Source organism: Diabrotica undecimpunctata, chromosome 1 (assembly GCF_040954645.1).
Source record: "Diabrotica undecimpunctata isolate CICGRU chromosome 1, icDiaUnde3, whole genome shotgun sequence".
Lineage (NCBI taxonomy): Eukaryota > Metazoa > Arthropoda > Insecta > Coleoptera > Chrysomelidae > Diabrotica > Diabrotica undecimpunctata.
The window spans coordinates 152,823,195-152,845,950 of record NC_092803.1 but is presented as its reverse complement, the minus strand read 5'-3'; the positions used below and the strand labels follow the sequence as shown (position 1 = coordinate 152,845,950).

The 22,756-nt window shown below is 35.7% G+C and overlaps 1 pseudogene; it reads left to right on the top strand.

Moving 5' to 3' along the window:
- The first annotated feature begins 18,756 nt into the window (after window positions 1-18,756).
- Window positions 18,757-21,853, top strand: LOC140435908 (uncharacterized; annotated as a pseudogene).
- Window positions 21,854-22,756: the final 903 nt, after the last annotated feature.

Sequence of the window (22,756 nt, the reverse complement as noted above, 5' to 3'; positions counted from 1 at the left end):
ATTGAAAGCAGTGAAAATCAAACTGCCATTTTTTGTGACCTCAGTCGTGCTTTTGATTGTGTGCAACACGATGTACTCCTCGATAGATTGTACAGATATGGTGTTAGGGGAGTTGCCCATAGTTGGTTTGGTTCCTCTCTGAAAGACCGGCACCAAATAGTTAGAGTGAAAAATAACTTCAAGATTTCAATGTCTGATCCGATTGTTAATAAGAATGGGGTACCACAAGGCTCCATATTGGGGCCGATATTATTTATTTTGTATATTAATGAACTACCATATGTAAGGTCTGATGCATTTGTATCAGTTTATGTTGATGACTCAACAATGCTATATCGCGATAAAGACATAAATTTTTTACAAGATAAAATAACAAACTCACTGAAGACCTTCTCTGATTGGTCCAGTAATCAGTCGCTCCTGTTCAATGTTCACAAAACTAAATTTTTATTATTTACATCTCGTTCAAATTCTACTAAACCTGATTTAAGTATTTCCATCAAGGGTGAGGGTATTTTGAGTTGTACTGATGTGAAGTTTTTAGGAGTGACTTTCGACTCTCATTTATCTTTTAAGACTCATTGTTGGAATGTATGTAAAAAACTCAATTCTAAATGTTATCAATTGAGAAATTTGGGTAGAATACTTAGTCTGCAACACCTTCATCTTTTTTATTTTGCTGAGGTACAATCGACCATGAGTTACGGTATAACTGTCTGGAGTGGCTCTTCTAGTATAAAGGACGTTTTTAAGGCCCAACAGCGTATTGTCAGATGTATTGCAGGTGTTCCGTATGGTTGGTCTTGTAAAAACCTATTTAGAGATTTAAATATATTAACAGTGTATGAAATTTACATTTTGGAATTATTGATACTAATTCATAAAAATAAAAGAACTTTTTTATGTAACAGTGATATTCACTCACACAACACAAGAAATAAGAGACAGTTTGTAGTACCCTATCGACATTTAGAAATAAGTAGGAAGTCATCTACTGTCTCTGGTTTACTACTGTATAATCAACTTCCTCAAAAATTTAAAAGCATTCATTCAACTACAGCTTTTAAAAACCAAGTCAAAGAGTACCTAGTGACCATGTGTCCTTATACATTAGGTGAATATTACCAGAGTGTATCTGTGAATGCCCAAGCTGCAACATAACCAAATTTAATAATATTTTAATTATATTATGATGTCCATATAGACGAGGGAAGACAAATAAATGGAACAGATGAATTCAAGTATTTAGGAACCATAATATCGAACCAGGGAACAACAGAAGAAGATATAAACAACAGACTGAGACAAACAAGAAACTGTATAAGACAACTAAGCTCAGTGTTGTGGGATAAGAACATTACGATAAAGACAAAAAAGAGAATATATAATACCCTGACAAGAAGTATCCTGACATATGGGTCCGAAAACTGGACAATAAACAAGAAAAATAGAGGTAGAATAAGAGCAGTAGAAATGGCGTTCCTGAGGAGAAGCTGTAGACTTACAAAAAGAGACAGAATTTAAAACAGACAGAGATTAAGCGGAGAATGGGAGTGCAATCAGACATAATCGACTATATAGAGGATAAGAGACTATCCTGGTACGGCCACGTCAGAAGAGCGGACAGAGGACGCTGGATAAACAAAATCACAGAATGGAGCCCGATTGGAAGAAGAAAGAGAGGAAGACCCCGAAGGTCATTCAGAGATGAAATCGACGAGGCTATGGAGAAAAGAACCCTGCGAGATGGAGACTGGAATGACAGGGAAAATTGGAGAAAACGGTTGAGTGAAGGAAGACAGTGAAAACTGTGGAAATCCTTAGTAGTAGTAGTATGTCCATATTGTACGTTTTATATGTATTTTAATGTTTTAAATATTTTTAGTGTATTGTTTTTTCATTTTTTTGTAATGATTTATATTTATAATTTTAGTTTTGACTTGCTGTAAACCTTGTTATAACTTACAGTCAAATAAACTATCTATCTATCTATCTAAAAGGATTCCTGGCTTGCCTTCTATTTAATATTGCCTGGCATTGACATAATAGGTCGTTGTAAGTGAGATGTCGAGCAATATTTCCTAGAATTAGAAAAGACGGCGAAGAGATCGGTCTAGTTATTCTAGTTATCAATGAAGACAAAACCAATTACCTGTTGGTTACTAAGGATTCTATAGCTAATGAGGAAAGAGAATAAGTGTTTGGAAGTTATATTTTTGAACGTGTTGACACGTTCACATACCTTGGCTCGCTAGGGACTACTACCAACAAAACAAGGGAAGAAATTAAAAGACGAATAAACCTTATAAATAGGGCATACTCTTGACACCAAAAACAATTTCTAGAGAAACATCCAAAGAAGAACTAAAATTATTATATACAAAACACTGCTGAGACGAATACTCTACATATGAGGCAGAAACATGGATTCTAATGCAGAAGTATGAAAGATTTTTGGTAATATTCAAATGTGCAATACTCTTCAAAAACATTTGGGACTATAAACGACCAAGGGCACATCAATAAAACACAGCGACTTAGATGGACTGGACACATAATACAAATGCCAGACGACACGATTGTGTTGTAACCAGTCATGTCTTTTATTTTCTTCGACCATCGTGCTAGAGATCCTCCTATAAATTTTTGCTCCCTACATTCCCTTCAGCTATCATTCGTTCCATGCCATCTCTTCTAGTTATATGTCCAAAACAGTTTAGCATATTTTGATGTCAAGGGTTTTAATTCGAAAATAAAATATCCTCATGGACCAGGAATCCCCTTTCATCCACCTTTTCTTCACACCATCTAACAGCAATCACCAGATGAAAATTAAAACGAAAAAACCAATGAAGATGAATTTAATCCAGATATAGACCAAACTCAACAGTTTATCCAAGCTGAATTAAATGACTTAGTGAGAGGCTCCTATCGAAGGATGTTGCACAAATCTTAGGATCACTATTATAAGATAAAATTCTGTTGACTCCAGGAACCACATTTTCGTGGTATAGGCATTGTGAAAAAGAGTTCACGGAATATTTCTTTTAAAAGGGTTCACTGATATATTGTAATAATATTCCTGAAGCACTCATGAAACTGGGAGCAGACAATAACTCTGAAGGTTGTCTTGTTGCACAATGGTAATACTTCAGTGGTAAGGTAAGTAAGTGACGGTAAGGCCTCAGTGCCTATTGTTCACTCCATGCATCGCAAAGAAACGTATCTTGAGCTGTTACTAAATAAAATAAAATATAGCGAATATTGTTGGCAACTCTATGGAGACCTCATAATAATATCCATGATTTTGTGTCAGCAGTCTGGATTCACAAAGTATCTATGTTTTTTATGCGAGTGGGACAGTCGAGCACGAAATTTATATTACATTAAGAAAAAATGAGGAGAAAGTAGGACTTTAAGGGAGGTCCATGCCCAGCAGTGGACGTAATAAATGAAGGCTGGATGATGATGATGATGAAAAAATGGCCACTCATGGAAAGACTTGCACCGGGACAAAAAAATGTGCAGTGTGATGCATTAGTTGCCCAAAGCTTTAAATAAACAAGGTGACTGCTTTAAATAACTGTGCGACAAATTTCCTACACTGTCTGAAGCTAAACCAAAAGAAAGATTTTTTTGGTGGCCCTCAAATTCGAATCTTAAAATCGGACAAATTGTTCAGGAATATAATGACTCAGGATAAATCTGAATCACGGATTTTTTTGTAGAAGTCATAAAAGGCTTCCTTGGAAACAACAAATCTCCAAACTTCAAAAAAATTGTAGCCAACATGGTCGAAAATTATAAAAAACTGGAATGCAATATGAGGGTTAAACTTAATTTTCCGGATTTACGCGTTGACTATTTTCCTGAAAATCTCGGAGCTGTCAGTAAGGAACTGGGAGAAAGGTTCCATCAAGACATAAAGGAGGTGAAGAGGCGTTACCAAAGAAGATGGAATATTAAAATGATGGCTGATTACTGCTGGACCTTGAAAAGAGGCTCCTTTCACACACTGGAAAAATCCACAAAAAGAAAATTGAAAAACACAGTTTTCACGGAAAGAGAGAACGATGTTATTAAAAAAAAACAACGATTAGACTAACGTAGATTATACTGCATTGTTTTTCTTTTGACCAACTCAATTTTGCAGTCTAGATTTCTATTAAAATTAGTTTTAATAAATATTTTCTCAGTATTTTTGGCAGTTTCTATGAAAAATTTCAAACACACTTTCCTTGAAAACCTGACGTACTGGCAAAAAACTAATCACAGATTCGTGATCAGCACGCCCCATTTACTATAAGACACCTATTAAACTTGAACCACTTTTTCATGAAAAAAATGTATGCTTGTGTTATTAATTTTATGAGTGTATCACTGATGGTATTAACTTATGATATCACTGCTATTAAAGAAACAATAAATAATTAATTTTTTTTTAAATTATCTAGCAGAAACTTATGTATTCGATCTTAGTACATATACTTGTAAACAGAAAAGCTGCGTTCTACATCAACAGATGCGATTGGAGCATGTGTTAAACTATTGTATGATTGAGTATCTATATTAAAATTTCCCACAAAGTCACGAGAAAGAATTTTAGTCACATTTACTTAAAAGAGATCTCAATATATTTGAGTTACGTTACAATACGTGTTTCAATGTTTCTTTTATTTTCCCCCGACAGTGCTACTAAAACTATTAATAGATATTTACAAGCTATTAATTATACTCACAGATTCTACCCCTAACCACATATTTGATTCCAACTTTAAAATAACATCTAATACACAAGCATAATTGATCTGAATAAATGTTAGTTGTTGAGGTAGTAGTTTATTTTTCTTCGACTTTTTTGCATCAACAAGAGCTTGACAATTTTTATCGGTCAACTCAGTAATTAACTGTTTTAGACCAGTAAAATGTCTATTTGTTTCTCTTTCAGCACTTTGGTTATTTCTTAGTCTCTTGAGTTAAGCGATCTGATATTCCATGTGGTAATTTTCATCTGGTTTTTGGATATTTTTCGCTTGGCTTATTTCTTGCCGTGGTAGTCTTCATAGTATCAACCCAGTTTCAATGCTGTACATTGTTTCTTTGAGCAGTATTCGTTTTTACGATTGGTAGGTTGCTAACCTTGCTAATCATCCTCCACATTTTATCTGGAATTGGAAACGACTGTGGTAACCGTAGAGCAACCCAATCTACCATGCAATTATCCCAGGCAGTGTTTAAATATCTAGGCATCACACTATCTAGCTGCTTAAAGCTCAAAACAGAATTTGAATTGGATTCAAGTGAATAGAGTGAACAGAGCCTCAGGTTGCCTGAATCACTCTTACATACTCCATAACGACACTGCTTCGTTGTTTCTTTTCGTACATCTTTATATATAAAAATCTCGTGTCACGGTGTTTGCCCAAGCTAATATTCAAAAACCACTAAACCGATTGCAATAAAATTTTGTGAAAGTGTATTTGTTGGTCCAACTTAGGAGATAGGATATTGTTTATCTCGATTAATGACCCCTATTTTTTTTAATTGTAAATTCAAAGTTTTTTATACGACTTCACCTCTACAGTTTTAGTTCATTTGATCCATGTAGGTATAAAATATCATAAAATGAGGTTTACCAAACATCATTTTGTTTTTATAACTGTTTATAATAAATCGAAAACGACTGAATCGATTTGTGAGATAGGTGAGAAAAGAGTAGAAGCAACGGATTTATTTCCCATACAAACAGTAACATTATACTCTTATACAAAATGTTTTATACAACTTTACGTTTACAGTTGTAGTTCATTTCAACATAAAGTGACGTTTAACTTCACGTCTAGGAACTGCATCAAATTAGATAATTCTTTTTTTGTTGTGTTTGTTATAATCAGGAGAAGGTTTGTGTAAAAGATATATATATATATATAGGGATCCCCGGTAGGGATCTATGGAGGAGTATCACCGAATCGCAAGCCCTTATCTCTTGCCGTACTGCTCCACCATAGGCCGATCAGACACCAGCATATTCTAGTCTAAGCCGCAGATTCATTTAGAATTTTAAACTGCTGCGTTAACCTTTTTTATTTTTCTGTACACCGAGATGGTGCTCGAACCCACATCCACTGAACCATTCGACAGTGAAGCGAATGAGAATCAGCCGCCTAGCCCGCTTGGCTATCTGACCGATTGTGTAAAAGATAATTTTCAAAAAATTGTACAAAAAGACTTCAGAAACAGTTTTTCTCTTATTTTAAATCCCAATATTACTAATAGATGACGCGATACTATGACTAACAAAGGAAACTAGGATTAACAAAATAAATGTCCGTATTGATAGATTGGGCAATAGCCATACCACAATGAATTTACCAGTTTTCGTTAGATCACCGAAGTTAAACAGTATCGGGCGCAGTTAAGAATTTAGATGGGTGGTGGCATTAAAAAATACATACAGACCTTAATTTTTACTCCTCTCTTACTAACCTCTTTTTTAATAGTCATATTGGTATTACAGAGTTAATTATCATACTTCTCCGAAATGGCTGAACCGATTTAGAAATACAGTAGCCCTTAATTTTCACCCTTCTATTACTAACCCCTATTTGTTAATAGCTATATTAGTGTCACACAGTTAGTTGCCATACTCCTCCGAAACCGCTTCACCGATTTTAATGAAATTTTTTATTTATATTCGGTAGGTATGATAATCGGTCGTGATCTATTTTTCATACCTCAAGTGTGGTCCATCCCAAACATTTTTTTATTTTTTGGACAAAATTTTATTTTTTTATTTTTTTTTTTTTTAGGCGTGGCATTACACAATACGATAACCCTTAATTTTGACCCTTCTATTACCAAAGCCTATTTTTTAATAACGAAATTAGCGTCACAGAGTTGGTTGCCACGCTCCTTTGAAACGGCTTGACTGATTTTTATGAAATTTTATATGTATATTCGATTGAATATATTTTTATTATTTTTTTTATTTTTTTTTTTTAATACTTTTATATAATTTACAATTAAAAGTAGGATCAGTTGTCATTGTGCTGCGTAACATTAATTAACCTCTACTGTGCAATGAAATAAAACTAACTGAAAAGTCTAATGAATAATGTCATTTGGACAATGATCAGCAAGAAAAAATACAAAGGAGGGAATGTCTTGATCTCGCGTATACTAATGATTTCAACGAACGTACCATTTGATTTTAAACGTTTACAATTTTCGGTGCTTCTGGCTTCTGGAATGAAAATGAACAAATCACAAAGCCAACCATTGAGTTTACGGAATTAACGTAGAGTTTTCATGTTTCGGACATGAGCAGGTATTCGCATGTCGGAAAACCTTCATCGTTGTATATTTATTTAACGCAAAAAAAATTAAAATATTTTTATCAGAAAGCATTAAATTGATTCAACTTTGTTCATGCATAATATGTTTAAGTGTTTTTTTTTTGGTTTTATTGTCTGTTAATTTTTTAGACACATTATTTCATTCTAAGATGGTACGAAGTTCGCCACGTAAGTTAGTATATCAAGAATAATTTATTAAAAAATATATTAGCTAATTGAGGCACTTTTTCTTTATTTTCGTATTTCTTTCTTTTTTTTTAAGAACTATACTTTCTTTAGTATCTTTTATCTTAATTATGTATTCACAGATATTTTAACACGCTGGTTTATAAAAACGGTAAAAAAAAATGAGTTATACTGACGCATACCCACAAAAAATTGTGATGAAAAGGTCTATAAGCATAGATTGTGTCCATTTGACAATATGTTGAATACCTTTCTTGCCATTTTAGCACTAATATATAACATTGAGGTATTATCAAAGCCCCCTCTTTGTCTATGAAGGTAGTGAATGTGTCTAGTTGCTATGCAAATTGTTCTATTTGAAATCAGGAGGAGACCAATAGGTCTATTAGAAGTAGACCCTAACCTGTCTCCATTATTTAGGGGATATAGAATAAAATGAATATAACGTATTGTAACGAAATAGCCCCATGTGTTGTATTAACCCGAAGAGATCGTGTCCTTCAAAATCTGTAGACTGTTATTTCTTCTTGAGGGGTTCATGAAAAGTTGGAGAACTCTGTAGATTCCGCCATCCTGGGCCTACCTCTGGAGTTGCTGATCAGGACGCTCAGATCTAAGAGGGGAGCAGTGTAACGAAATAGCCCATCTCCGATACGTCATAATTCTTAGAAGGATAAATCTAGAAAACTCAAAAGTTGGCATTTCAATAGCGCCCGTCTTCGATGCGCTTTCGATGAGACGAATTAGAGGTGGGCTACTCCAGAATATGCTTGTACATAGGAACTTGTGTATATATATATATATATATCTATATATATACAAATATATATATATATATATATATATATATATATATATATATATATATATATATGTTCGGATAAGTTTCCGCGGTCAGATAAATGAAAATTACTGAGTTCTCGGGAAGAACCGCGTTGAGAATTTAAAACTCGACGTTTCGGCACCCATTTTGGAGCCATTATCAAGAGGGATACGGTTCGGTTCGAGTTCGGGGTCTCAATCTGCCTACTCCCCTCACTCGAGACGTACCAGTATCGTGTTCTATATTACAAGAACTGTCTCTCGGCACTGAGGTCTCAATCTGCCTACTCCCCAGTGTCGAGTGACACTGGGGAGTAGGCAGATTGAGACCTCAGTGCCGAGAGACAGTTCTTGTAATATAGAACACGATACTGGTACGTCTCGAGTGAGGGGAGTAGGCAGATTGAGACCCCGAACTCGAACCGAACCGTTTCCCTCTTGATAATGGCTCCAAAATGGGTGCCGAAACGTCGAGTTTTAAATTCTCAACGCGGTTCTTCCCGAGAACTCAGTAATTTTCATATATATATATATATATATATATATATATATATATATATATATATATATATATATATATATATATATATATATATATATAAGTAACGATGATTGAGGGAGTTTTAGTTGATAAGGTATTACCGAACTGTAAACTTAAAAATAAATATATTTATATAAATTCGAACCGCTCGTTTTATTTAATCTCGCTACAGTTGGTGTTACGGTGTGAGATTTAGAAATAAATTCAGCAGTGATTGCTAAATAAAAAAAAAGACTTTTGAACTTTTGAAAAGTATTGTTCGTCGGAAACAGCCGCGTAGTTCGGTAGTGATCTTTGTAAAAAAAGAACATTTAAAAAATACGTGTGTGCCTAACCAAAGATGCTTTGCAACTAGAACAACGCGATGAAGACTGCAGCGGGTCCAAGAAGATCCTCCAAGAATGACTGAAGAATGTTCTTAACAAGAATGGAGATGACCCAGAGATATTCCATTTTCAATCAGCAGAAGAAGCACTTTTAATTAAGATCGAAGAGAGTTCTAGAAAAAATGATAGTAAATTCGAAAATGTGTCTAGAAGATTCAACGAGAAATTTGAAAATGTCTCGCAAATGATTGAAGAAACTTTTAAAAAAAATTATGAAAGATTTTATGCATATATATTCTTAAAGAAGTAGCTAGACAAAACGCCGAGAAACTCGAAAAGGTTTCTAGAAGATTCGACGAAGTATGTACTCAGAACAATGAGAAATTTGAAGAAGTCTCTAAAACATTCGATCAGATACAGAAAAATGTAAACAACGTAGAAGAGAAGATCAAACAGTTAGAGAGTATGATAACCAATACAAAAGTGCTACCACCAGTTAATACAGTAGCCTTAGATCCGGTAGTGAAAGAAGAATCACCTAGAGACGAAACGACACATCATATGAGATTCAAATTGTTACCATCTGATGGAAAGTCTTCTTGGTCCATATACCTTAGACAATTTGAAGCTATTGCAACAGCCAATCATTGGACAGAACAAGAAAAAGCTGTTTCATTTACTGCTGCTTTACGAGGTGATGCTGCAGATATCCTAAGATCGATAAGGGTCAAGAAAAATGTTACCAGACCTTGTTTACCCGACGAGACAAACGTTACGGAGATGCCCATCTACAACAAGTCTACAAGGCGCAACTAAGAAGTAGAATTCAACGAGTGAGTGAAAATTTGCAAGAGTTTGAAGCAGATGTTGCTCGTATAGTGCGGTTGGTTTATCCGGAAGTACCAGACAACATTTTGGAAGAAATTGCTGTAGGTACCTTCGTCAATGGGTTAAAAGAAAGTGAATTATAGAAAGCTTTACGACTAGCAAGACCGAAAGTGCTAGATGAAGCGCTCGCCTTGGAACATGAAACAGCTAGTCAAACTTCACGGAGCCATCGAGTAAGAACCATTGAAGAAGGCGACGAACCAAACGATGAACGTCTGGAAGAAATGGTACGAAAAGTAGTTCGTAACACGATGCCGAATAGACGCCAGCCCAGATGTTGGAATTGTGGTGACGTAGGTCATATTCGCCGTAATTGAAAGAAAATGATACAACAGTCGGAAAACTAGAAAGGGTCGACACCAAGGGGCAACTGCCGACCTCGAGAAACACAGCCCCCATAGTAACTGTTAACATTACGTCCTTCGGTGGAATTCATAGCTTGTACATCGAGGGTCGCATCAATAATATATGTAGATCGTTTTTGGTAGATACAGGTGCAACAAGAACTATTGCACGTCCAGAAGTTGTACGAGGCCATCTTAAATTATCGCCTGCAACAGTAAAGCTTAGAACAGCAACTGGTGAGATAATTAATACATATGGCGAGGCTAATATGTCAGTATCCATTGGCCAGACAACAATGAAACATAGAGTATTAATTGCAGAGATTTCCGACGGGTTCATATTGGGGTTGGATTTACTAAAGAAAGTTGAGGCTGTATTGAATATCAAAGATGGAGTTCTCGAGATCAGTGGTGAAGAGTTCCCGTTTCATGAAGACAAAGAAGATGTTATCAGCTTAATAACTACTTATGACGTAACAATACCCGGTAATAGTGATAAAATTTTGATGACCTGATGGTTAATGCCGAGAGGGAAGTTTAAGGATGATCGAAGATGTGAACAATGCCGAGTTCCTAATGGCAAAGCTTTGGTGAGAATTCGTGATGTCATTCCTGTAAGAGTTGTGAATTTAAAGGGAACTGCTATTAACTTAAGTAAAAGAACTTTGATCGGACAGTGTGTTCCCGTAGCTTCGATTTGTTCTTTGAATACTAATGAGAAACCATCGAAATCTAAGTATCCAAAGGAGCTTGTTGAGATTGTGATTAAAACGTGCCAATATCTTGATGATGAACGAACTAAAAAAGTAAAGTCTATGCTGATAGAATTTCAAGATTTGTTTGCCATTGATAAGAATGATAAGGGCAAAACAAGCATAGTAAAGCATAAAATTAATACCGAAGACGCTCAGCCAATCAGACAACAACATAGACGACTTCCATTTGCGAAAAGAGATGAAGCCAAAGACAGCATCAAAGATATGAACAAACAAGGGGTAATTGAACCATCAAACAGTCCATGGACATCACCAGTAGTGCTGGTAAAGATGAAAAATGGTTCAACGCATTTTTGTATTGACTATCGACAGCTCAATGCGGTAACTAAAAAAGATAGTTACCCTTTGCCCAGACTAGACGATACTTTGGATACTCTTTCTGGTTCTCGTTTATTCTCCACACTCGATCTAAAAAGTGGATATTGGCAAGTAGACATGGAGCCAGCTGATCGGGAAAAACCGCATTCTCGATAGGGTCAGGGCTTTGGCAGTTCACAGTTATGCCCTTTGGTTTATGTAATGCTCCTGCTACATTTGAGAGATTAATGGAGGCAGTTTTAAGTGGTCTAACATGGAAAACATGCCTGGTTTATTTGGATGACGTAATTGTGGTTGGAAGATCCTTCGATGAGCATGCCAAGAATCTGACAGAAGTCTTTCAACGATTGCGGGCAGCGAATTTGAAGTTAAGTCCAAAGAAATGTCACTTGTTTCGACGAGAAGTGAAGTACTTGGGACATATTGTAGCAAGTAATGGTGTAACAGCTGATCCTGAAAAACTTGCAGCAATTAAGAATTGGCCAGTACCAAGAGATAAATACGAAATTAGAAGTTTCCTTGGTCTATGTACATATTACCGACGTTTTGTCAAAGGATTTGCCAACATCTCCAAGCCATTAACAAAGTTGACAGAAGAGGGCAAAGAATATACATGGAGCGAAGAGTGTCAAAGAGCTTTCGAATACTTACAAATGGCTCTGATCAGTGCACCGACTTTAAGCTACCCTAGACAGGTAGGAAAATTTGTGTTGGACACCGATGCCAGCAACAGTGCAATAGGAGCTGTTCTCTCCCAAATCCAAGATGGGCAGGAGAAAATTATCGCTTACTTTAGCAAAGTCTTGTCGAAACCAGAAAGAAACTATTGCGTTACCAGGAGAGAATTGCAAGATGGTTAGAACGATTACAAGAATATGATTACGAGATCGAACACATGGCTGGAAGAGTTCATTTAAATGCTGATGCCCTCTCGAGACGGCCGTGCAGTGCAAATTGTAATCACTGTCTTAAATTAGAAGAACGACTTTGCCCCGTCAGACAAACCACCGTCATTAATGATCAATGGCAGCCTCAAGAGCTACAAGACGCTCAAGCAGATGATCCATGTATAAAAAGAGTATTGGATTGGATGCGTCGAAGTGAAAGACCTTCTTGGCAAGACATTAGTGCATGTAGTCTCGAAGTCAAGTGTTACTGGAGTCAATGGAATTGCCTAGTGCTAAAAGATGATCTTGTGTACAGAACCTTTGAGAACGATGACGGTACAGAATCTAAGCTTCAATTGATTGTACCTAAAAGTAAAGTGACAGAAGTATTGCGTTAGTTGCATGACGGTGCATCAGGTGGACACTTTGGTATCACGAAGACTCTGCAAAAGGTTCGAGAACGGTTCTATTGGGTGAACTGTAAAGATGATGTAAGAAGATGGTGCCGGAAATGTGAACTGTGTGCAACCAGTAATGGTCCAGTTGGTATAAAGAGGGCACCCATGAAACAGTACAATGTTGGTAGTCCTATGAAACGAGTAGCAATCGACATTGCAGGTCGAGTTCCAGAGACAAATGATGAAAATAAATATATCCTGGTAGCCATGGATTATTTTACGAAATGGACTGACGCCTATGCGATACCAAATCAAGAAGCCTAAAGTTGGAAGAGTACTGAGATTAGAAGATGGTCCTCGATCTTTGCTGTATATGGTGACCAGGAAGTCGTATAAAGACAGGGCAAGCTACGAGGATATATGGCGTGCTCTAACTAATTTGAAGAAAATCGTGTGCAATTATAACATCAAGAATTTGGCCTTACCCAAGATAGGCCACGCACTAGAAAATCTGGATTGGAAGATTGTCAGAAGCATGCTTGAAGTGATCTTCCGAGAAACCGGCGTACGAATTACTGTGTGTTGTATTAACCCGAAAAGATCGTGTCCTTCAAAATCTGTAGACTGTTATTTCTTCTTGAGGGGTTCATGAAGAGCTATGAGGACTCTGTAGATTCCGCCATCCTGGGCCTACCTCTGGACTTGCTGATCAGGACGCTCAGATCTAAGAGGGGAGCAGTGTAACGAAATAGCCCATCTCCGATGCGTCATCATTCTTAGAAGGATAAATCTAGAAAACTCAAGAGTTGGCATTTCAATAGCGCCCGTCTTCGATGCGCTTTCGATGAGACGAATTAGAGGTGGTCTACTCCAGAATATTCTCGTACATAATATATATATATATATATATATATATATATATATATATATATATATATATATATATATATATATATATATATATATATATATATATATATATATATATATATATATATATAAGTAACGATGATTGAGGGAGTTTTAGTTGATAAGGTATTACCGAACTGTAAACTTATAAATAAATATGTTTATATTGTTCTGAAGCTATTTTCTTGTGGCATTTTAAATTAATTACTATTTAACTGGGAATAAGCCACAATTAAAGGTTAAAATACGTTTATTTAAACGTATTAAAATTCAATAAACGTATTTTAACCTTTAATTGTGGCTTATTCCCAGTTAAATAGTAATTAAATATGTTTATATAAATTCGAACCGCTCGTTTTATTTAATCTCGCTACTCTCGCTACAGTATCTTGAATATGTTTGTTAGTAGTAGTATATCAGCAACGCCCCGTTGTAAAAGGTCTTGCTAAGATTCAATCTTCTCTCATCGTTCGCGTTGCAGTGATAAATGAGTTTATGATCTTTATTTGTTTGTGTTTTATGATTACACACTATTACACACAATATTAGTCTATTTTTTTTTCTTCTTGATTCTAGGCGAATCGACTGTTTAAACTTTATTCACCTGCATCAATGTTCAGATTGTAGCTCCACTTTTTTCGGGGTCAGCCTATACTTCTCCATTTAGTTGACGATTTATCACGATTCTCAACATTCTTCTGTCGATTTGTCCATTCTGCTAATATATTCATTCCACTCTTTTTCTGTTTAGCACCCAACCGTTAATATCATCTACCCAAACAAATATTCCTTATGTCTTCAATTTTTTCCCTGTCTAGAAGAATATTTCCACAAATGCCACAAAGTGTTGTTGTCCTCGTTGTTTGTTCTCTTATTTCTGCTCCAACGTCGCCTGATAGTTCTTCTTCATGTTCCGCTCCTATCGGAGATTGAAAATCATTCTGGCAATTATAATTTTGTTGATTATGCGCCTGAATAGTTTAATCGAACTGCATCCAAACCATTCACGGAGATTTCGTAGCTACGAGATTTTACGTCTTTCTACGCTTCTTCTGGAATATGCCCCAAGTATTTTAACTTCCTGATTTTTATGGAATTTAAAACTTCGCATTGTTTTCCTAGTTGTTCCAGAGCTTGTGCGTTTTTTGGAATCCATCCATGATATTTTCAGAATACATCGGTAACATCATATTTCGAATGCTTCCAGGTTTCTAATGTTGGATTGTTTCAGTTTTCAGGCCTCAATCCCATACAAAAAGGTGGAAAAAATATAACATCGAAGCATTCTTATAGGAAGCGTTATATTGATATTGCGATTACAGGAAGTTTTCTCATTCTATTACAAGTTGACTGTGCAATTTCAATTCGGCCTCTTATTTCTTTTGTGTGATCAGTATTCTGATCCACGCTCCAAGATATTTGTACGAAGATATTTGTTCAATTTCTGTATTATCTAATACTAGCTTAACTTTGATGTTTTGGGCTTTTGTAAATACCATGAACTTGGTTTTCTTTAAATTTATTTGTAGTCCATAATCTTTGCAATATATATTTAGTTGTTGAGCAAGGTGCAAACTTTCACTTTCGCTGCTTGATTCCAATAGAGGTTACATAAATATAATTCTAATGTCTCTACTGTCTATGTTTTTATTTAACAAAATTTCTTTAAGACGATTATGCTGCACCCTGTCAAATGCCTTCTCAAAATTAATGAAACAGGCATATACTTCCTGGGCGGGACCAGAGAAGGGGTATGCCCCCCCCCCCCCCCGAATTAAAAATATAAATTTTTGCAGTTCGAATGTTTATAGTTTTCTCTAAATTTGAGATACGTACACAATAACAACATTCGTGAAGACTTTGTCAAGTTCATTGACGGTTATGAGAACATAAAAATAATTAGTGAAAATCAAGAAAGAGGAGAAGACATCGCCTGACAGGAGAAGACATCGCCTGACAGGAGAAGACTTGGGAAAAATAATAATAAACTTGTTGAAAGAACTGCACTTAGATCCAAAGAAATGTGTAGGAATCAGTACTGACAGTTGAGCGTAATGAGCTCTGAATCAGTTTGTGCAATAACAGAAATAAAAAAGGTTGCAACAAATGCAGTTAGATGTCCTTGCCTAAATCATATTCTAAACAACTCCCTTTCAACTTCTATTAATGTATAGTCAGTCCATCACAAACACAGTGGGAACAATGAAATCAGTAATATCATTTTTTAACATGTCAGTTAAAAGAAACGAAATTTTAAAACTGAAACTCGAGCAAAACAAGTTTATGCAAAACAAGATGGGTTGAGCGCCATGAAAGCGCAATCCAGTTCAGATCTGGCATTTACATATAATTGAAGCACTAAAATATATCTCAACATGGAAGGATCCCAAGACTGCTACACTTGCATCAATTTTGCTTAATTCTTTATGCACATTAGAGTTTCTAGTGTCAATTATGTCACTGATTAACATACTAAAATTAACATTGTCACTAAGCCGGCTTCTACAAACAAAATCTCTTGATGTTAACCTGACGACAAAGGATGTTTTCAATACCATATCGACTTTGAAAGATAGAAGATCTAACTGCAAAGAAAGTTTTAATAAGATTGCATTTTTTGTCCTTATTTTGGTCAGTATTTATTTAATTTTTTTGTCGAGGTAGTCGATTAATAAACTTATTTACTCACAGAAAAATCGTTCTCTTGTCCCGTAGCAAAATTGCTATCTCGTCCCTTGGGACAAAATGCTGGACAAAAGGCGGGACGGGAAGTTCCGCGTGCATCACTAAACGACCAATATTATTTGCCTTTTTTTAATGCTATTTTATTTTCATAAACTGAACTACATTTCTTTCTTTGCACTTGTTGGACTTTATTGGGTTTTAGGTTAAAATTTGCTGATTTGCTATTTTGAATGTCTTTATGGCACCAGATTCCCAAAAAAAAGTATATATTGAACAGGAGCGGCGAGAGGACGCATCCCTGTCGTACACCCTTTTTAATATCTATCTTCCCACTGTGTAAGTTGCCCATCTTTATCTCAGCACTTTGGTTATAATAGAGACTGGTTATTATGCGCAGATCCTTGCCATCAATATGCATCTTCCTGAGCATTTCCATGAGTTTATCATGTTTGACCTTGTCAAACGCCTTGGAGAAGTCGATGAAGCACAAGTGGACGTCCTTGTGCATGTCTCTGCATATTTGAAATAAAACTTGCAGACTGAAGATCGCCTCTCTTGTGCCCAATGCGCTTCGGAATCCGAATATTTGCGACTCCGATATATTTGCTTCACATTTGTTATATATTCTATTGTGTATGATTTTGGTGAAAACTTTGGTAATGTGATTTATCAAGCTTATTAAGCGGTGTTGATCACAGTGTTTTGCACTTGGTGTTTTAGGTATGGCTACAAAGGTCGATCGAAGCCATTCCTCCGGAATCTCCCCTTTGTCGTAAAAGGTGTTAAAAAGGCCTGTCAGAAAATCGAGGAAGTGGTCATCCGTTTCGCATAGGAGTTTTATGATCTCGCCCTGTATGTTGTCGGGACCTGGTGTTTTGTTGTTTTTTAGCGATGAAATGGCTTTTTCCACTTCAGACCTTAGTATTTCGGGTCCAGTCATGTCGTCATCTTGGTCCACTGTCGCTCTGCGTTTATCGTTAAAAAGTCTGATATAAGGTTACCGTCTACGTCTATTATTAGTGTCAGGTGGGGATTATTGGTTTTCTTTTTAGTTGTTAATTCTTTGATCTTTTTGTGCATGTTGTGGTAGTCATATCTTCTGTCGCACTCTTCGATTTCATCGCATTTCTCCTTCAGCCAGCGTTCCTTCGCTTCCTTTATCTTTGTCTTTATCTTCTTTCTTTATTGCTTCATCCATAATAATGTTAAACAGCAACGGGTTCAGTGAGTCGCCCTGACAATTGCCATTCCCAGCTGATATTGGAATGCTAAGTTCTCTGTTTGTTTTAACTAAAATTTGATTCTCTTTGTATTTGTTTTCTACAGTTTTGATTACATTATATGGAATTTGTCTATCAATGAGGAGATGCATGATGTCTTTCAGTTAGACACAGTCGACTGTCTTCACTAAATCAATGAGACTTATATAGGAAAGTTTGTTTTATTCTATTACTTTTCATGTTATTTGTCTTAGGACAAAGACGGAATCTGTGTAAGATCAGCCTGATCGGAATCCTTGTTGTTCGTCCTCTAAGGATATACGGGCATTAATATCGTTCGTTATAATCTTTGTCGTAAGTTTGAATGTTTTGTCTACTAAGTTTATTCCTCTATACTTTGAGGGAAACGGATTATCTCCATATTTAAACATGAGCATGGTGGTGCTAGTTCGCCTTTAATTTGGGATCGTCTTGATTTTAGCAGTTTATTTGGGATTATGACCTGTCCCGGTATTTTTCTATTCTTTAATTTCTAGAGGGCTGAGTGGATCCTATTTTTCGATTTCAATGTTCTCATTTATTATTATTGCTGGTTTGTTCACCAATTCTCGAGTGTGTTTTTACCTTGTGCCGTTCAGTGCGATAATCGATACATTCTTCCTTAAGGCGCGTTCTCATTAGTCAAGTTTAGTTAACCAATTTTAGTTGATCAAGAAAAGTTGAAAAAAAAATAAAGTGAGAACCTGTCGTTCAATAGAGTTATACCGATAAACTTTTCTTGTTCAAGTGGTGAATCATATCAAATTGTTTATAAGTTGAAGCTTGTCTTGAAACGTGTGATTTAAGTAGTCAACTTTTCTTGACTATGTTTAGTACATATTTTGAAAGCACGATAGTTTGTTTGGTTAGGTTAAATAATTAGGTGTTGAAAGTTATTAACCATAAAAAATAGTTCAAAAAATGACCCTGAAATGATCTGAAAGTATTATGATAAAATTTTTGGAGTTGTATCAGAAGTATGATTGTTTGTTGGACCACCGAATGGATAACTGTAGAAATAGAAATGCATGAGAAGATGCTTTGGGTTGTATTGTCAACGAAATGGATATTCCTGCTGTTACAATTACTGACATAACAAAATCAAGATTATTAAAACGATGTATAAAAAATAACATTCATTGGTTTGCAAATCAATCCATCGTGGAAGAGATGAATTGTACGTGCCAAAGTTGTTTTGGTATAAAAGAGCAGATATATTTTTACTTAGCGTTACAAATATAAGGAATATCTCATAAAATATTAACTAAGTATATTAACTTTTAAGTATTATTCACATATCGTTCTGAAGCTATTTTCTTGTGGCATTTTAAAGTAATTACTATTTAAATGGGAATAAGCCATAATTAAAGGTTAAAGTAAGTTTATTGACGTTTCAATTTCCACTTAGGAAATCGTTCTCAAAATACAAACATTAGTAAATTAAACAAATTTTGTTTTTTTTTTTTTACTTGGTGAAAAATTCTTCTAATAATTTAATTATATCTGACTCATTTATATTGACAATTCAGACATACATTATACATTTTAAAGTAGACGACTTTAAAATGATATTTTATAAAAGGTATTTTATAAATACAATTCTTTGTTCTTTCTTGTTCATTGTTAGGTTTGGTTTTAGACAAAATCGATCTCAGTGTGTTTGTTGTTTTGAATGTTGTTGTAATGTTGAATTTATTTCCTATCATTTTAAGTTTTTCTGATAATCCTTATTATGTATGGTATTCTTATTTTCCTCGTATTATTCCTTGTGTATGTTGTAGGATTTCAACGCACGCAAACAAAATTACGCTATATGTGCCTTTGAAATTAAAATACTCTGATCCAGAAAGAAGCGATAGAAGTAGAAAGCACAAAAACTGCCAATCCGTCTACTACAAAGCAATTAAAGACACCAAATGTCTTTCGTGCTATTCATAATCGCAAACGGAACAGAAAACGAAAATATTTCGAATATAAGCGCAGCAATTGATAAACTTAATTAGGTAGTGAAAAAATAAAAGTAATGTTAATGATGAAATCGATATATTCATTATCAGTGAGACAGCCCGAGTATCGTACAATTCCATCACATGTGCGTTCATCTTCTGACTATTCATCATCATCACGTAGCGCTACAACCTTGGGTGGGTCTTGGCTGACTGTACAACTTTTTTCCAATTTGTTCGGTCTTCCATCAACCTAGGGTCAAATGGAATGTTCATTTTCCGGAGATCTGCTTGGATTTTATCTCTCCATCGCATTCTGGGACGTCCGAGTGGTCTTTTGCCTGTGGGAATCTCTTCCCATACCAGTTGTACAAGTCTATCGTTATGCAGTCTGTGCACGTGGCCTGCCCATCTTAGTCGCTGAGATTTAATTTCTTGGACAATATCGGCGTCATTGTAGAGTGCTTTTAATTCGATATTGGTTCTGATCTTATACTGGTTTGTGGTGATGTCATGGCGAGGTCCGAAAATTTTTCTAAGTATTTTTCGTTCAAAGCGTCTCAGCTTTTCTTCGTTTGCTTCGGTCATGGTCTGACGATGGATTTATAGATTTTGATCTTTGAACTTCTTGTAAGATTTTTTGATTTTATGAGCTTATCCAGTGCGAATAGACAGCGGTTTGCAGATTGGATTTTGTCTTTTATTTCTTCAGTAACATCTTTGTCAGCTGTGATTACGGCCCCCAGATACTTAAAACGTTGTACTCTTTCAAAGTTGAAGGTGTTGATCGTCACATTTTGTCCTATTCTGTCTCTTCGTGTCGTTCTATTTATACACATATATTTCGTCTTCTCTTCATTAATCTTCAGCCCTACTTCACTTGTTGCTCCTTTCACCTTGTTGAAAATGTCTTTCGTAGATAGGATGGAGTCTCCAACGAGATCTATGTCATCTGCATATGCGAGTAATAGCTTGGGATCTTGAATCGATAGCAATTCTGTTTTTATTTCGGCCGACCTCATGGCTTTCTCTAATACAAGGTTAAAAAGTAGTGGAGATAACGCATCACCCTGTTTGAGTCCACTGTTGATTTCAAAGCTGCCAGACAGTTTATTATTTACACGTACTTTAGATATTACACCCTCCATACAGACTTTGGTCATCCGAATGAGTTTCTTTGGTATTGAGAGCTCCGCCATGGCATTCCATACTTGGCTTCTTTCTACGCTATCATATGCCTGTCGAAAGTCTATGAAAAGATTGTGTATGGGTCTGTTATACTCCCTACCCTTTTCTAGAAGTTGTCTCAGCGTGAATAGTTGATCTGTTTGCCCTAAAACCGGCTTGATATTCGCCTAGGACATTTTCAGCATAAGGGATTAGTCTACTAAGAATGATGTTTGAGAGGGTTTTATATGCCGTGTTTAGGAGTGAAATTCCTCTATAATTCGCGCATTTTGTTTTGTCCCCTCTTTTGTGGATGGGCACTATTATGTTCTCCTTCCATCGTGCTGGTATCCTTTCTTGTAACCATATGTGCGTTATTAGCTGGTGGATTTGGCGACGTAGTGCGTCTCCTCCATATTTCAGAAGTTCTGCTGGTATATCGTCCGTACCCGGCGCTTTGTGATTTTTCAGCTTATTTAAGGCGTTTTGGGTTTCTTCAATGGAGGGATTTTTGACGAGCATGTCGGCTGTGATATAGATCTCTTCTTTGTGCTGTTCTTCCTGTATGATGTTTAGAAGGTCCCTAAAATACTCTTTCCATTCTACAGTTACTTCTTTACCGTCGATTGTCATACGGCCTTGCTTGTCTCTCAGGGTATGGATGGAATTGGTTCTATGTCCTCTTTTCTCAGAGGAAATTGCTTTATAGCATTCTCTGGAGCCTGGTTTGGGCCGGTCTCTCTCCATAGCTTCATATTTTTGTTGTTCATAGTTTCTTTTCTTTGTGCGTATTATTTTTCTTGTTTCTTTTCAGCAGTCGTGATATTCCTTCTATCTTCTGACTATTATTATTGCACAACTCCATCACCAGCGTTTTCACCTTCGACTATCATTCATCTCCATCACCAACACTATCAAACAATATGGAACCAGAATAATCCTTGTCTTCAAAAGAATCGTGCACAAGGCAAGTATGCGGAGAAGATTCACATGAGTCGTCTGATATACTTATTGCAGCTCTCAGAGGTGTCTTAGACTTAGAATAGACTAAATTTTATATTACCTACTTTTTGTTATACAATTTTCATATTTACTTCTTGTAACGCATCGTTTGTAGCTGTACACACTTCTCCCAGAAATTTTGAAATGGTATTTTTAGGTACTCGACATATGGGAGCAAGCGTTGCAAATAAGTCTCCTGTAGCTAAATATCTTAAAAAAAACTTGCAACTTTAATCTCGGTAAGATTGCTTGTCGCATCACTATATCTTGTTTTTTATCATTCGGCACTTTCAACAGCAGGTTCTCAAATTTTTCTTCAGACATTCTTAAGTGATTTCTATACCCTTCTTTATCCTCTAATGCTTGCTCCTTCAACAACGTTTGTGATGCTCCCAGTCTATTTCTTCTTAGAATCCACTGCCTCACTCAAAAACGACGTTTCTTACGACTACATTTCATATCATTAGCAATTCTTCTCAGTTCTTCTTGTAACAAAACAGCAACACTTTTTATACGTTCACGCACAACCGCAGTCGACGTCATTTTACATTGAACTGCTGATTCTGTTTTAATTGATGAATTTGAACAAAAATGAATTCAAGTTATATTCAACTTTGGTTGATCAACTAAAATTGTCAACTGTCATTTTCTTTGTAATCTGATCCATCACCACACCTGTTTCTGTATAGTTTGTTGTTCTTAATTTTACTTGTATTTTTAATAAATTTATCGAGGCTATTGTAAGAGTAATACTTATGACGTTTTTCCGACTTAGGCACACTTATTCTCGATTACGGAAGGAGAGGATTTTCATATTATCAAAATTATATGTATGGAGAATATCCAATATCGTTGATTGAATATTTGGGTTATTCAATCAACGCCAATATGCAATCTGCTTGCACTTTTTTTTTGTAAACTGTAATAGTATAATTTCAAGGTAAAAA